The sequence below is a fragment of the Setaria italica genome, chromosome I, assembly GCF_000263155.2.
Source record: "Setaria italica strain Yugu1 chromosome I, Setaria_italica_v2.0, whole genome shotgun sequence".
Classification (NCBI taxonomy): domain Eukaryota; kingdom Viridiplantae; phylum Streptophyta; class Magnoliopsida; order Poales; family Poaceae; genus Setaria; species Setaria italica.
This window is the reverse complement of record NC_028450.1, coordinates 19,749,538-19,764,229: the sequence shown is the minus strand read 5'-3', so window position 1 is coordinate 19,764,229 and position 14,692 is coordinate 19,749,538. Positions and strand designations below refer to the sequence as shown.

At 40.6% G+C, this 14,692-nt stretch overlaps 1 pseudogene; it reads right to left on the bottom strand.

Annotated features, from left to right (window-relative positions):
• Window positions 1-333: 333 nt before the first annotated feature.
• Window positions 334-9,327, bottom strand: LOC111257912 (annotated as a pseudogene).
• Between the last annotated feature and the right edge of the window lie 5,365 nt (window positions 9,328-14,692).

Below are 14,692 nucleotides of genomic sequence, written 5' to 3'. Positions count from 1 at the left end.
TTGATTTTCCTATATGAAGTATTAGGCCTAACCAGCTGCAGCTAAATGGCTCAAACAGCAGCCCAAGATGGGCCTAATATTCCGACACCTTTCCTCTCCTTTTTTTTTTAAGGAGAATCACTCTGCTTTTCTAGAAAGCAATGATGGTTTGATACAAAGTTCAGGAGCCCAGAGGGCCGCAAACGAACGACCATTGACCATCTAGGATAAAGTCTATCCTATTACAAACATGCAGCTCAAAGTTCACCGATATCTGAGATCAAGACATAGCAGGCGGCGAAGCTGCGCTGCCAAGTCTGCATCTTCTCCAATAGCTTTGTAATCCGCTCTCGATCAGAATTCTTCAAAAGTGAACGCCATTTTCTGCACAAAAATGATACCATAACAGATTACATCCAGTGGATTGCTAGGAAAGATGTTCTCGATTGCAATTTTGTTGCTATTATTCCACAAAGCCCAAGCTAAACCTGCAAACAAAAATAGACCAAGTCAGTTAGTTGGCTAGATTTAGCTTGCCTGCTAACCAGCCCCCTGCAGGTTATTCCAGGAAGTAGGAAACACATCCCAATTGAATATCTCAGATGCAACATCAAGTGAACTTCGCAATCAAGCATTGGAAAAAAAAATAGGATCTGTGTTTTCAATCCCCCCACACAGGCAACAATGTATGTCCCCTTTCCAGCATTTCTTTTTCAAGGAGAACAATTTGTAGTTTATTATTAGAGAGCTGGCAGAGGAAAAACTCAATTTTTCAGGGGAAGTTTTGTTTTCCACTGATTATTAGAATGGGACAACACCCCTAGCAGTAAATACTTTGGATTTATCCAACGCCCATTCTACATCGTTTGCCAAAGATGTGTTTAACTGTACACCTTGCGGCATATCTAGGAGAGCCACCCTTTGCTCTTCATCATTTGCAGTCAGGTCCTCTTAAAACTGATGAACCTTGTGGAGGCCTTGCCAAAACTGATCGAGAAGTTCCTTTACTCTTAGAATTGAAAAAGTTACCATTTGGCATATATTTGGCTTGTAACAATTTGTACCAGATCTCACTAGAACCTTTGGCAATTTTCCAAATCCATTTAACTAGCAGGCATTCGTTCAAGATTCTAGTACCAATCCCACCTTGGTTCCTTGCGTCTACTAATAGTCTCCCATTTAGCCATGTGAAATTTAAATTCCTCTTTGGCTCCTTGCCAAATTTTTTTCTCCTCTTAGGACTACTTTGGCAGCTCAGGTAAGGCCTGGCAGCACAACCCCCACCAATAATTACCAGCTCTGCGCATCCCTGCCTAGATCAGGGGAGAACGCCCCCCCTTTCCAATGTCACCGTTTGGGAGTCAAACTCTAGGGGAGGACCCCTAGTCCCTTTTGGACACTATACAGAAAATAGCCCACAGTTCACAAAATACCTCAAAAATACTTAAAATCAGGGGAAAAATCCAGAAAAATCAGAAAAAATAGCAACTTGATAAATAAGATACAATCCAGGATTTAGGCTTAAGATGATACATATAGTTAGAACACCATATTGCATTGCATCCAGCTGGACTAAAAAAACATATGCTCTTTGCATGTTTTAAGCATCTACTTAATTAGCTACAAAATTCTACTTTTATTGCCGCATAATCTAATTATTGTATAAGATATTTAGCTAGTAAAATAAGCTAAGGACCTTCCCTCCAACATTCTTTCTCCTATTCATGTTCTTCAACACCTATCTGTTGATTGATTCTGAGACACAACAATAAACAGAATATAAGCACATGCAAACAAGCCACAAGCAATCAACAGAATATAAGCACATTGCATATCCATAAGAGAAAGCTCAGTCATTACAATCACCTTCTACTACTAATTCAAATACACGGTTACAGCCTTCAAGGCTTTCCAGCACACAACCAACAGATTACAACCAGTGCAAAAGATTAATAGTAGCAGTAGAAACATCTAGAAACTGAAAGATGAAACTGATGTCTGCAAATGCTCAACTAAATCTCCCTAGTTCCAAAGTCTCAAAGGCGGAATTTTAGGACAAGCAGAAGGAACTGAAATTCCAGTATCATTCAGAAATCATTCAGAAATTTGTTGATGAAAGACCAAGGCTCTTACAAGCATCCTATCTGGTAAGTGGCTAACTGCTCCTGAGCAGCCTGCCTAAGTTTTCTGGAAGCAAATTGTTATCCGAACTGATAACACATCTTCACCAACAGCTGTGACGACAAAGATACATATATCACACTAACATTTCACCATCTAACGTTTCAGGATAGCGCAGAATGAAAAAAAAATAAACTATAAGGTCCAGAACACAAGAGCCTATCAGGAGGTATTACCGTGGAAGCTATCTGTCTGATACAGTGATACTTAAGCAGCGGGGTGACCCGTAACGTCTTTTGCAGTCACAATATTCGGAGGTATGTGCGCAAACTACAACAACGATTGTCCACACATAACACATTATGTGATAAGAAAGTGTACAAAAACACAATTAAAAAACAGTACATTTATGCTTTAATTAATTATTGTGGGCAGAGCACATCTGAAGGACTAATAAAAATAAGGTTCTGCACTACACCTCAAAAGCTAACAATTTTATCTCAGGCAATATAAGCTAGAACCAGCATAATTGAAAGCAATTATTTCTAGTTCTTGTTACTGCTGGTCTGTCAGATTCGAAAGCCAAATGATCTATTGCTAATGAACTAATCAGAGCGTAGTTTGGCCTATTTACATTTACAGAACAGTCAGTACAATAAAGAAATGATAGCTTATTTTAGCTAGTATGCGGACATCAGTTACCTTAAATTGAAAAGGTCAGTACTATATTTGTTTGTCAACTGATGAGATCGATAGAGTGATCACATCTCAGACCAACATATTTACACACAAAAACAATTCTAGATGAAGTTCAATCAGGAAATGGTTGATTGAATTTGCAGTTGTACCTCAAGTCCTGATGGTGGTGTCATCACGGCAGTAACGTGACTCTAGGTATGGCTTGTTCTCGTGGTAGCACGGGTGTTTGGATCCACGGACTAATTTTTAGTTCAGACCACATCGGATATTTGAATACCAATTATAAGGACTAAACGTGAACTAATTATAAAACTAATTGCATAAGCCGTGGCTAATTCGTGAGATAAATCTATTAAGCCTAATTAATCCATGATTAGCACATATTTACTGTAGCATCACATGATCAAATCATGGACTAATTAGACTTAATAGATTCGTCTCGCGAATTAGCCTTCATTTATGCAATTGGTTTTTTAATTAACCTATATTTAATACTCCTAATTAGTATCTAAATATTTGATGTTACAGGGATTAAACTTTAGTCCCTAGAACCAAACACCCCCTTAGCAGATCCTGTTCAGACAAAAAATCCTTATTTAGCTACTCCATTTCAAAATCTAGTAGAAACAATACAGTCCGTGACTTGAGGTACATCACATGGAACCCGATGAAGCAATGCAGATGTTAAAATTCAGGAATTCCTCAACAAACCAAGTAAATCTTGATACTTCCTTGCTAAAGAAAACTTCAACAAAAATCTGGTAGTAAAGCGTACTGACTAGGTGAACCTACTATTCCAGTTAGCTTAGCAACAAGGAGTAAATGATCTTGACTAGGTGAATCAAGATGCTAAGAACTTACAATCTGAGAAGTCAGGTCACTCTGTTATGTGGTAGCTTTCAAAGAACCGATAGCCCAAATATTGCTAGTAATTTTCTAGTAATCAAGCAATAAAATAAACCGTGGGTATGGATTATACGTTTGCAGATAGTGGGTAGCAAGAGCAACCACATAATAAAAATCATGATTCATGTAAGGAGAATAATTTTTTTGAGATAGGTAAGGAGAACAATTTGAGAAACCACATAAATAGCATTCTGCTAACACATGCAGAGTTCATTATGTATCAATCAGTAAATTATGTATCAATTAGACAGTGGCAAGATTTCTTCTGTAGTTGTCCTAGATCTAGTCTTAGCATGTCATTATGTATCAATCAGACAATTGGAGAAATTATCTCTACTGCTGATCAGCAAAGCAAGTGATGTATGGCAGGAAAAGTAAAAGATGCATCTCATTCTCACATCTAGGAGCATGGTCAGATTTAGATGTAAATTGAGCTTTCAAAGGAAACAAATGGCCCAAAACATGAGTACCACTGGAGAGGCTTACCTAGGCCAAGAATGTCCAGTGAAGAGACGAACAAGGGGTGGATCTTGGGTCTGGCAGCTTTGAAGTCAACAAGATCTAAAAGAACTCGAATCAGCAAGAGGAGTATAAGCACTAGGTCATAGGAGAGGAGGAGAACTCACGTGCTGAGGAGGAAGACACGCCGACGCCACAACAATGGATGCGGAGGTGGTAGCCGAGGCGGAGGCGTTGTCGCAGATCAGCAGTACGGGAGTCATGAGAGGGAGGCGGAGAGGCAGCACCTGGACAGGGAGACAGAGCAGTGGTGGTAGGCGGAGGGGGCGTCGCTTGGACGGTGGAGGGGCGGCGACGCCTGGATGGAGGCAGGGTGATGGGGAGGTGATGTGGAGATTTTCTCGCAAGTGCTCGGGGAAGCGGCTCCCGGAGTCTCGACGTGGGGAGGAGCTGGTCCGTGAAAAAGGAAAGGATAGGGTCGAGCTCCCTGGTAGATGGGCTTCCAAAAGACAGGGCACATTGGCCCGTGGCTGTAGGGTTGCTCGGGCCTTCAACCTGAGGAAAAGGCTAGGATCCCTCTGGGGTTTCACATTCCTAAAGGGGCCCTTACAGAGTCCATCCCCCGTGGGTTCCTTTGGGTAGAAGGTAGAAATCCATTGTATTGTATAAATTGGTAGACTAGTTAGACATAAGTTAGAAAGGAACTGAAACCGGTTCTGTTAGGAGTGACTGCTGCTTACTGGTCGTTATAGCTATGCAGAAATGATATAATTTTTGAAAAAAAACTTAACTCTTCTCCTTTGCAGGTTATCTTCTCGATTATCATACGTGGGCTATTTTACAAAAGCCAACTTCACAAGAACTCTTCTCCTTTGCAGGTTATCTTCTCGATTATAAATTGGCTCCGTACGTGAGCTATTTTACAAAAGCCAACTTCACAAGAACTGGTTACTGCGGCATCACAATGATTAGTGCAGGTGGTCAAGAAGTTTTTTACCGAGGCGCATGGGTCACAGTCTTGTCTATGGATTGATGGTCATTAGTGTGTTTGGTTCATCTTACTTTCTTTTATAGGCTATGTGCATCCCACTATGCAGGAGTATTTTTAAGACGTAGTATATATCATCTCGATGTAATGACCTCAAAAATTAATAAAACTTTCTTTATCGAAAAAAAACTAATTTAGAGTCAGTTTCCCTCCAGAAGGTAGGCGCTTCCCCTCCTGTCCAGCTCATTCATCCAGTTCCGTGCATGAGATCGACTCACAGCGGAGCAAGAGAGGAAGAGGTGAATGCGCATGGAAAGAATAAAGGGGGTGAAAAGGATGGCACGTGGGTCCCATAAAAATTTGTTTTTACATATTTAGTTGGTGCAAGTGCAACAGCCACAACACTCCCCTATGTGGCAAAACCACCACCATAAAGTACCCGGGCATTAAAGTTGTCTTGTTCTGAGAGCTCGAAATGAAACATTCTGGAATTCAAGTTGAAGAGCCGCAAATAAATCCGGGTATTAGGCCATTCTCAATACAAGTGCCATATAAATTTTATTCTCATTAGATGACATGTCATGTATGCAAAAGTGATGACATGACATATAATTTATAAAGAAGAGAAGAATATAATTTCATTGGATGAAACTTGGTGTGCACGGTTACTTAGAGCCTTGAAACCGGAACAAAACTCCATTGATAAGATTTGAGTTTCACTACACATATTCATCAACTTCCATTGGTAACTTAGATGAAACATTTAAATGAGATGCTAAAATATGAAACCGTGAAGTGAAACTTTGCATTGTGAGATCTAGTTTCATTCGTCAACTTAATGATCAATAGATGTCATGGTACTCTTGAAAATCACGCAACGAAACACACTGACCTTAGTTGAGAGTTAAAGACGGATTTGTTTCTTTACTTTTCATAGTCAACGAAATCAAGCACATGATTAGTGGAATCTTATTTACCCTCACCATTTCTTTTTTAAAGACGCACACAATTTAAAATTTACAGACAACTAACTTTGATCAACAATTCATATTACAATATATATGTTTTGTGATACAAAAGTGGTATCTTTTTCATAAAAAAATAGCTATGATCATAGTTAACTATGAATAATATACTATAAGAAAAATTAACAATCAAAATGTAATTTTGAACACCACTAGAGAGAATGTGTTTTCACCGCCCGGCATTTTCACCGTCGGTTTTGCCAAACCCGGTTGTGAAAATTGTTCTCACCGCTGGCCCTTGCCATGGGCCGCGATTGAAAATGAAAATGATTATCACTACCGGTATAATCCACGTATCGGTGATGATAATCCTTTTCACCACCGACCGCCGGTGCTGAAAATGGCCAGTAAAGGCCTACTTCGCGCTGTGTTGCTGAAGCGCACGATCGGCTTGCCCAAACAGCCCGTTATCAGCCCAAATATCTATCCAGTCCATTGCAGCTTAGGAGCGGATGAAGGGTAGCCATTCATCAGGACTGGACGGCACGGGATCGATGATGCGGAGTACAAAAACATCAAGCTACGGCCAAGCAGCGCCACCAGCCAAATTCACCGGCACACCTGGTGCCGCTGCGAATCCTCTCGCTGGCGCATGCGTGCGACATGGTCGCTTGCGGCTCCATCGAGGGGCATTACAATTACGAGTGATAGGATCGTGCCCGTGCGTTGCTACGGGCAACCAAATATTTATATTATAAGACATTGGATTCAACAGGAGAATAAAAATATGAAACATGTATAAATATAAAATAAGTATAAGATTTATAAGATGGCTTAAAAAAATATGAAACACTTACAATATCTGTACACAAAGGTTTATAAGATGTATGCAAGAACCGGATCAATGGCTTCGTCATCATCCCGAACACCTGGTAAACATTGCAAAGTTTCAGAAGCATTCATAGAATAAAGTTGGTTGCCAAGCAAGCATGGTTGCTATATTCATTTGACCGTAGTTCTCAAAAGAAATACTTGTGGCCATGAAAGATAAGTAGCAGATAGCATTTCTTCAGCTATTTTGATATTTCGAAAGCCATGCTGTGAACAGGAGTAATCAAAGAAAGCAAGGTGATCTCTTCAGAAGGGGTAAGAATAATAGGGGACCATATTATGAGTTCTTATAACATAATCTTGCATTCCTGTCAGTTATCTATTTATGCCTGGTTTGGTTCTATTGGCTTATTTTTAAGCAAGTGTCACATCAATGTTTAGATGCTAATTAGGAGATTAAACGTGGACTATTTACAACATCCATTACATAAGTGGAGGCTAAACGGCGAGACGAATCTATTAAGCCTAATTAGTCCATGATTTGACAATGTGTTGCTACAGTAAACATTTGCTAATGATAGATTAATTAGACTTAATAGGTTCGTTTCGCTGTTTAGCCTCCACTTATGTAATGGGTTTTGTAAATAGCCTACGTTTAATACTCCTAATTAGTATCTAAACATTGATGTGACACTTGCTTAAAAATAAGCAAAGGAACCAAACGCCCCCTTAGAAAGGATAAGATCTTGTTCACTACCACAAGCTTCCAGATTTAATTCCCAAGACACTGACTGGTTTGATGTGACAATCGACCTGGAGCCTTTTTGGGTTAGCTTAATGGTGAATACATGCATCTCAGGGCATACTACATGATAAGCTGACACATTGCATTATACGAATATTGGAACAAGATGACTCACCATGGTGCTAAATAGGACGACAGTGATTATGCTGGTGATCATTATCGCATTGCCGTGCAGCTGAGCGTGTCCAAATCTTGTGAACTGCTATTCCAAGACGACAACCAAATGATCCTATAGGAAAAAGTTATTACAGCAAAAAAAAATCTAAACAATTGCTCACCTGTTGTCTCCAGGTTATTTTCTCTTTCTCCAAAGGTGTCTTTTTCGTTAAGTTGGACAAGAAAGATAGGAAAAATAAAAGCAACTTTTCCCACTAGAACTAATCCTAGCAAAATTGAGCTTATGCCAATATGCCAATGGATTTTCCAGGTCTGCAAATGGTAAACAACAAAACTGAGTGTTCATAAATAAAGGTATTTATAGCTGAAAGTGCATTAAACTAACCTGTCACTGGCAAACTTCCACTTTTCGATATCAAAAGCATCCATACCAACATACAGGAAAAGGAAAATCTTGGCAATGAAGGATAAAGTTGCAAAGGCATGCCTGAGTAGATAAAAAAAGTCCAAAGAAAATCAATTGGTATCTTTTTATTTAACTTGCTTTAAACATTACAGGTGGAATAAATTATGGAGTGAGTATAATTACTTGGTTGTCACTATTGAGCTCTCTGTCACATTATGCCAAGTGTAGCGTGACATCACAATACCACAGAAAAACACAGTGAGAATAAGAAAAACAGTGCACAAGTCTCATGGTTAGGGAGACCTCAAAAAAGGTAAGTGTTACATTGCATGTGTACATGTCTCACATGTGTCGAGATACTACTTGCATCCCAGATAATTTTCAAATATCTCAATTGACAGCGTGCAACAAGTTAACCAGTCAACTTTCAAATATATATTTGTCATATGGACTTAATGGAATTATGTACATGTTACACATTGAAACACAGAGAATCAGTTGCATCAGGAGAAAATTCTTACTCAATTAGACGTAGTAAGAAAGATAGTAACTCTTTTTCTAAGTAAAATAAGATAGTAACTAATGTTAAAATTTAGCAAGTATGGTTTTACAACATTAGGGGTTGCACGAAGCACTGACAAGGCAGAATTTTTTTATATAAATATAACTTTGAGACGTACATTGTGATTGCACCATCACAACAGCTCTCTCTCCTTCCTTCATTGTTTGTGGGACCTTAGGCAGTGCTGGACAGACGTGTCCTGAAAAAATATAACTTTGATTCAATCTCACACGTCACAACAGAACATTTTTCCCATCCAATACATGTTGTTTTCAGGCTTCACAAGAACATTATGAACACTACTGAGAAGAGCTCTATAACAGTTAATCATTTGAATAAAGATTATGGTGCAATTACCTTCATTAACAAAGAAGGTTGATCCTTCTTATGGATATTCTTCAACTATCGATTCATCAAGTAGCTTGATTTTGTACTTGACTGTACAAATACATGAACAACGCATGGGTAGGAAAACTTACATCTCCCCATGGCAACACACGGGCAAGCCTACAGTCATTACCCCAGCGCATTATTTCTCTCAATGGTATAAATTTTCATCAAGCATGCATAGAAACAATTTCATCTAACAGTACTATTAAATTTAGACACTGATGCTGGTGATTGTTAATCTCCGTTGGGTCTAAACAACCATATCTCCACAGGCATCAAGATGGTGATCTAATCTTAATGGTTAAGACGACAACCATATCTCCACAGGCATCAAGATGGTGATCTAATCTTAATGGTAAAGACGTGAATAATGTAATGCTAGTCCATTTAAGTACGAACAAAAAGGGACAGGCTGCACATCACCAGCGGAGATTAACAGTTGGCCCTTTCCTGGCATCACCGGCGGCGGCTGCACATCAGGGACAGCGAGCGCAGCTGATTAGTTGAGGGCTCCTCTTCTACAGGCTCTTCTCGTGCTTGGCCTTGTGGAGCTCCATGGCCTAGTCGACCAGCATCTCGGCGGTGAGGCCAAAGCACTGCTCCTTCCAATAGGTGCTCTGGTAGATCTTGGAGCGCACAATCTGCTCCACTAGGATGATGCCGGGGATGTCACCGTGAGGAGGTGCGGTGGGCACAGCGCCGCCGCCGTGGCCGACGGCACGGACCCGTGCAGGCGCGCGGTGGCCGTCGCCGTCGCCGCCGCAGACGTCGAGTGGTGGTGTACCGGCATGAAGTGCGCCCGCTTGGACACTCGCAGAGGTCCCCAGTCCTCCCGCGGCGCGACCACGACGCGGTGGTGGCGTAGACAGCTGATGGGTCATCGAGGAGGGAGCGGAGGAGGGCGGCTTGGAGGCGACGGACGACGGGGTTGGAGATGACGGCGCTGGCGGGGTTCAAGGCTACGGACGGCGACTTGTTTTGGGGGGGGGATGCCAGGGTCGGCGGCGCAGGCGAGGTGGTGGAGGCGCGGATGCGTGTGGGATGGTGGCATTGGCGGTGGCGATGGCGATGTGGAACTGGGGAGGCAGGCGGAGGGATGACTCGGAGGGGTGGAGAGGATTGGACGGATGGAGATGCTCGGGGCGAGGGCCACGGATCGGAGGCGCACGACGTATGGCGAAAAAGTCTGGATCGGATGGTGCAAATCGCCTCGCGGGATGAAGTTGAGCGGAAGGAATGATGTACGAAAAAATGTGTTCCTTTTGCTTTTTTTAGAGTAGAGATTTGCTGATCAATGACGAACTAAGATGCATCATAAACCATGATTTATGATGCTCGTGTGACGAATATTGTTTGTTATTAATCGAGCGTCATAAGCAGCGATTAAATTGTGATAAGTGACGTTTCTTATTTTGGTGCATCACTAAGATTATGACAAATGAAATTCATCCTAATAGTTGTCATAACATTGTTTCCCACGTTGTGTCACGTTGGACAACAATTCAACGTGGCTATGATGTGGCGCTAAATGTTACAACAATTTTGTTCATTATAAATTGAAGCCAGGTCCATATAGCAGTCTTTTTGGACTAAATTTTGTTGGGATATTTTTAGTCCAAATTAGATTTCCGCGGGACTTTTTTGACCGAAAAATGTTCGTTGAAGGGCATATTGGGCCAATTTTTTTAAGCCTGCCCCACGCGAGGAATATTGATTATTTTAAAATTAAATTATATATTCGTACAAATATAACATTATTACATTCTATAGTAGCATATACTCAAGTTTTACTACTGATCACCATCACAATCACAAATAGACATAAAAACAGCTCACTGTCATAGATACTTCCATATTATTCACATCACCATCAATCAAAAGTTCACCAGCAACAATGCAACATAGAACAAGTTTGCGGATTGATAGGTACAGTGAAACGTGCATATCTAACAAAATACCAGCAGTGCTTCCCAATATTAATGCCTCACACAACATCAACACTCAGTGCAAAGCATGGAGCTTTAGTTGAGAGAAGGATTCATCTAGCTCTAATTGGGGCTGAAGTTTATTAGGCTAGAAATTAGAGAACGCAATTTCTTTGTGGTGTTCTTCAAAGCATTGAGCTCTTCTAACTGAGCCTTCCTTGTTGTTTCTTGTGTTTCAACCCTCACTCTCTAGGCATCCATCTTTGACGCCCGCTCAGCAATCTTCTGCCAAAGTTGTGCCCCCTTGTTTCTCAGTCTCAAGATAAGAGTGGATTTGTTGTACCTGCAGTGTAGTATCAACCCTATTTCTTTTCTTCAAGGGTGGGTGAATGCCAACAACTTACCAAAATGTCCTAGCTTGGACAACTTCAGAAACTGCTTCAGCAACAGCCTTTGCTTGGTCGTCTTTAGGATGGGCGACGATTTGTTCCATCCGAGCCTAATAAAAGAAAGAAAAAGAAAAGATGTCACAAAAGTACTCATAGATGTTTCAAGTGCTATTGTTGCAAAAGATAATGCAAAGAAAACAAGGACTTACAATGGCATCCTGTCATGGAACAATCAAGCCTTTTTTGCTGCAATGGAAGTTCTTGAAAATATCCATTGCAGTTGGCTCTTGTTCAACATGCTTCTCCCTCTAATGAGTGAAAACAAACATAAACTGTTAACTTGGAACAAGGAGTATGAGCAGGTTCGTCAAAGTACACAGCGGAAACATGATTTGTTCAGTTGTTTACCACAACATGTGCCTGTGCAGTGTAGCTTCTAGATCCTGTGCGTTGATGAAATCTGACTTCCCCATGATTCCTTTGGTTTGTAGTACACTTCTCTTGTACAATGTACACTCATGTAAGATACATGAATAAGAGGAATAAATTAGTACATGCAAATGTGCTAGCGGCAAGTTGAAGTTTTGTCATATCTTGTGAGCTAGCGAAGACCATATCTTAACCAGTTCTTTCCATTTGAAGTTAGTCATAGTGTCCATAGGAGATTTGGTTGCAACTTCATTTGCTAGCATATCATAGAAGTACTTTTTCTTCAGCTTGTACCTCATTTGTCTCTGTCCAGACTTCAGCATATCAGTGCATGCCTTTATGATAGGTGGACTGGTGGTGTTAATGTAAAATTGGACCTATTAAGCACAAGAAGGTTAGAAAAATGGATAAAAAGCAAGGATGCAAAGAACTATGCTAGCACATACTGCCAGTTTGTTCATGTAGTTCCAGAGAATATAACCTGGCTCTTGTAGTGCTTCCAGTAAGTAAGGATCGGTATATGCTACCGCATTATGATCCCACCCTCTGATGCAAGCTTTGCAGCTTGCATTGGTGCCTCTAGCCGTTTGAGCCCTTTTGGAACATGGATTGGAAGCTTGTTGTATAACCTCTGCTTATCCTATCCAGATCTCTACCCAACCTTCTTGCTTCCAATGGTACTTGTACTTTTCTAGATGGGCATGCATCACCTAACAATAGTGTTACAGTCACACAGGTGGGTGTGTTAATAATCATTTGATTGCCAATTGTGATGCTCTAAATTTTTGCTTAGGAAAAAAGGGATAAAATGACTTGCCTTCGTCAGTCATCATGTCGATAATGTCCTCAATATGTGTGGCTATTGCTTGGCTTGAGGCTAGCAATTCTTGTGAATTTGGAGTCGTCCCATCCAGAACATGCTCAGCTAAAGCTAATTAATTTGCCTTGTTCCTTGTCAATCTAGGAGTCATACTGTTAGAGGCATCAGGTGCCCGAATTCTCTTGGATAACCCTCTTCGCTCGCTAACAAGTATGCTTTCACTGATCTGATTGCACAAATTACATAAACAAAGATAATGAGAAATAATCTTGCATAAGTGATACAAGAATTTTGCTAGTCAACAATAGCAGATACCTCCTTATGGACTGTCTCTTGGTCAGATTCAAACCATTCCTGTGACGGATCATACGTAGGATCTGGATCTTCACACCCTCATTCATTGGTATCCTTCCTTTTACATTTTCAACCTTGGAGAGTATGTTTGAGAGGCGTGCGATGCTGAGGGAAGACAAAATTCTTTGGTTCGTTAAGATACTTGCAGTCCTCGTCTTCTGATACGCATGGAGCTCCGATTCTATATCTTTGGAAAAAAAAGAAACTAATGTAAAATTGCCCAATCTTGTACGAGCGTGGAGGACAAACTACTATAAATGAAACAAGCTAATGTAAAATCATAAAAGTAGAGCGCACCTAAACAAGATCTAGGAAAGGATGTTCCTATCTAACCTTGTACAATCCCAAAGGACAATATACTAAATGAAAAAAAACTACCGTAAAAGAAACAAAGTAATGTAAAATCATAATTGTACTGCATACCAAAACAAGATTTAAGATAGGATATTCCTACCAAACCTTGTATAAGCCCAATGGATAAACTACTAGAAGAAAACAAAATAGTGTATACATGGGAGCTTTCAGATTTGCAAACAAACAAGCGAGTAAAAGCAATAACAAAACCAAACAAGGAAACTCTTTTATCGCATCACCGCAGATGCTTAATAGGGGAGCAAAATATTGTACCTGGTTGTTGATGTTTCCTTCATATGACCTTCCTACCTATTACCATTCCATCGCCACTGGTCCTTCAGAGGGAGATGGGAATGGGCGGCAGCTATGAGGGGAAGATTGTGGATGGTGGTGAGGTTGAAGATTTAGGATGGTGGCGAGGAGGTAAAGATTTGGGATGGGAAATGAAGGGGAACTGATGGTAGAAAGTTTTTGGATGTGGACGATTATTTTTTGGGGTGGGAGCGAGGGAGGGGGGTAGTATTTGGGCAAGTGGGCAGATGGTCCCGTTACATTACCAATATGCCCTTTACTATGGTGGTGAATGAAACAGAGTGCTTTCGAGGGGGAGGGGGAGAAAAATAGACATTTCTCATCTATCACACGGCTTGGCCTTAGTGTCCGAATATTTGAATAGCGCCTCGGAAAGATTTTGGGAAGGCTGGTCCGCGGCAGGTAATGGCGACCAAAGGACGTTCTGGTTAGTTGAAAACCAGACAAACAACCGAATAGTATGATGTCTAATAGTCTGTTCTAATAGACATTTCTGATTCTTGCTACAATCAGCATAATCTATACCAAATATTTGTTGATAGAATCAGCAGAATCTGAACCCAAAGTCATCAAATTTGGATTCAAAATCTTTGGTATATCATGATATCATGATACTGGTCAAAAAGGCGGATGGTCTATTCTCATATAGACAACTTTCGAATAATGAATTTTCTTTGATATTGAAGTACGGTATTGGGTACTATTTAGGATGGAGAACTACTATATTGAGTTTTGAGATTGGAAAACCAAAGAAACCTCTCTTGGATTGGGTGTGCTTACTATTTAATCATGTAAAAAATTGGAAATCAAACAACCCTCCCTTTGATTCAGTGTGCTACTTAGGCCACGCTTAGTGCCTTTTTAATTACACTCTTTCCAAA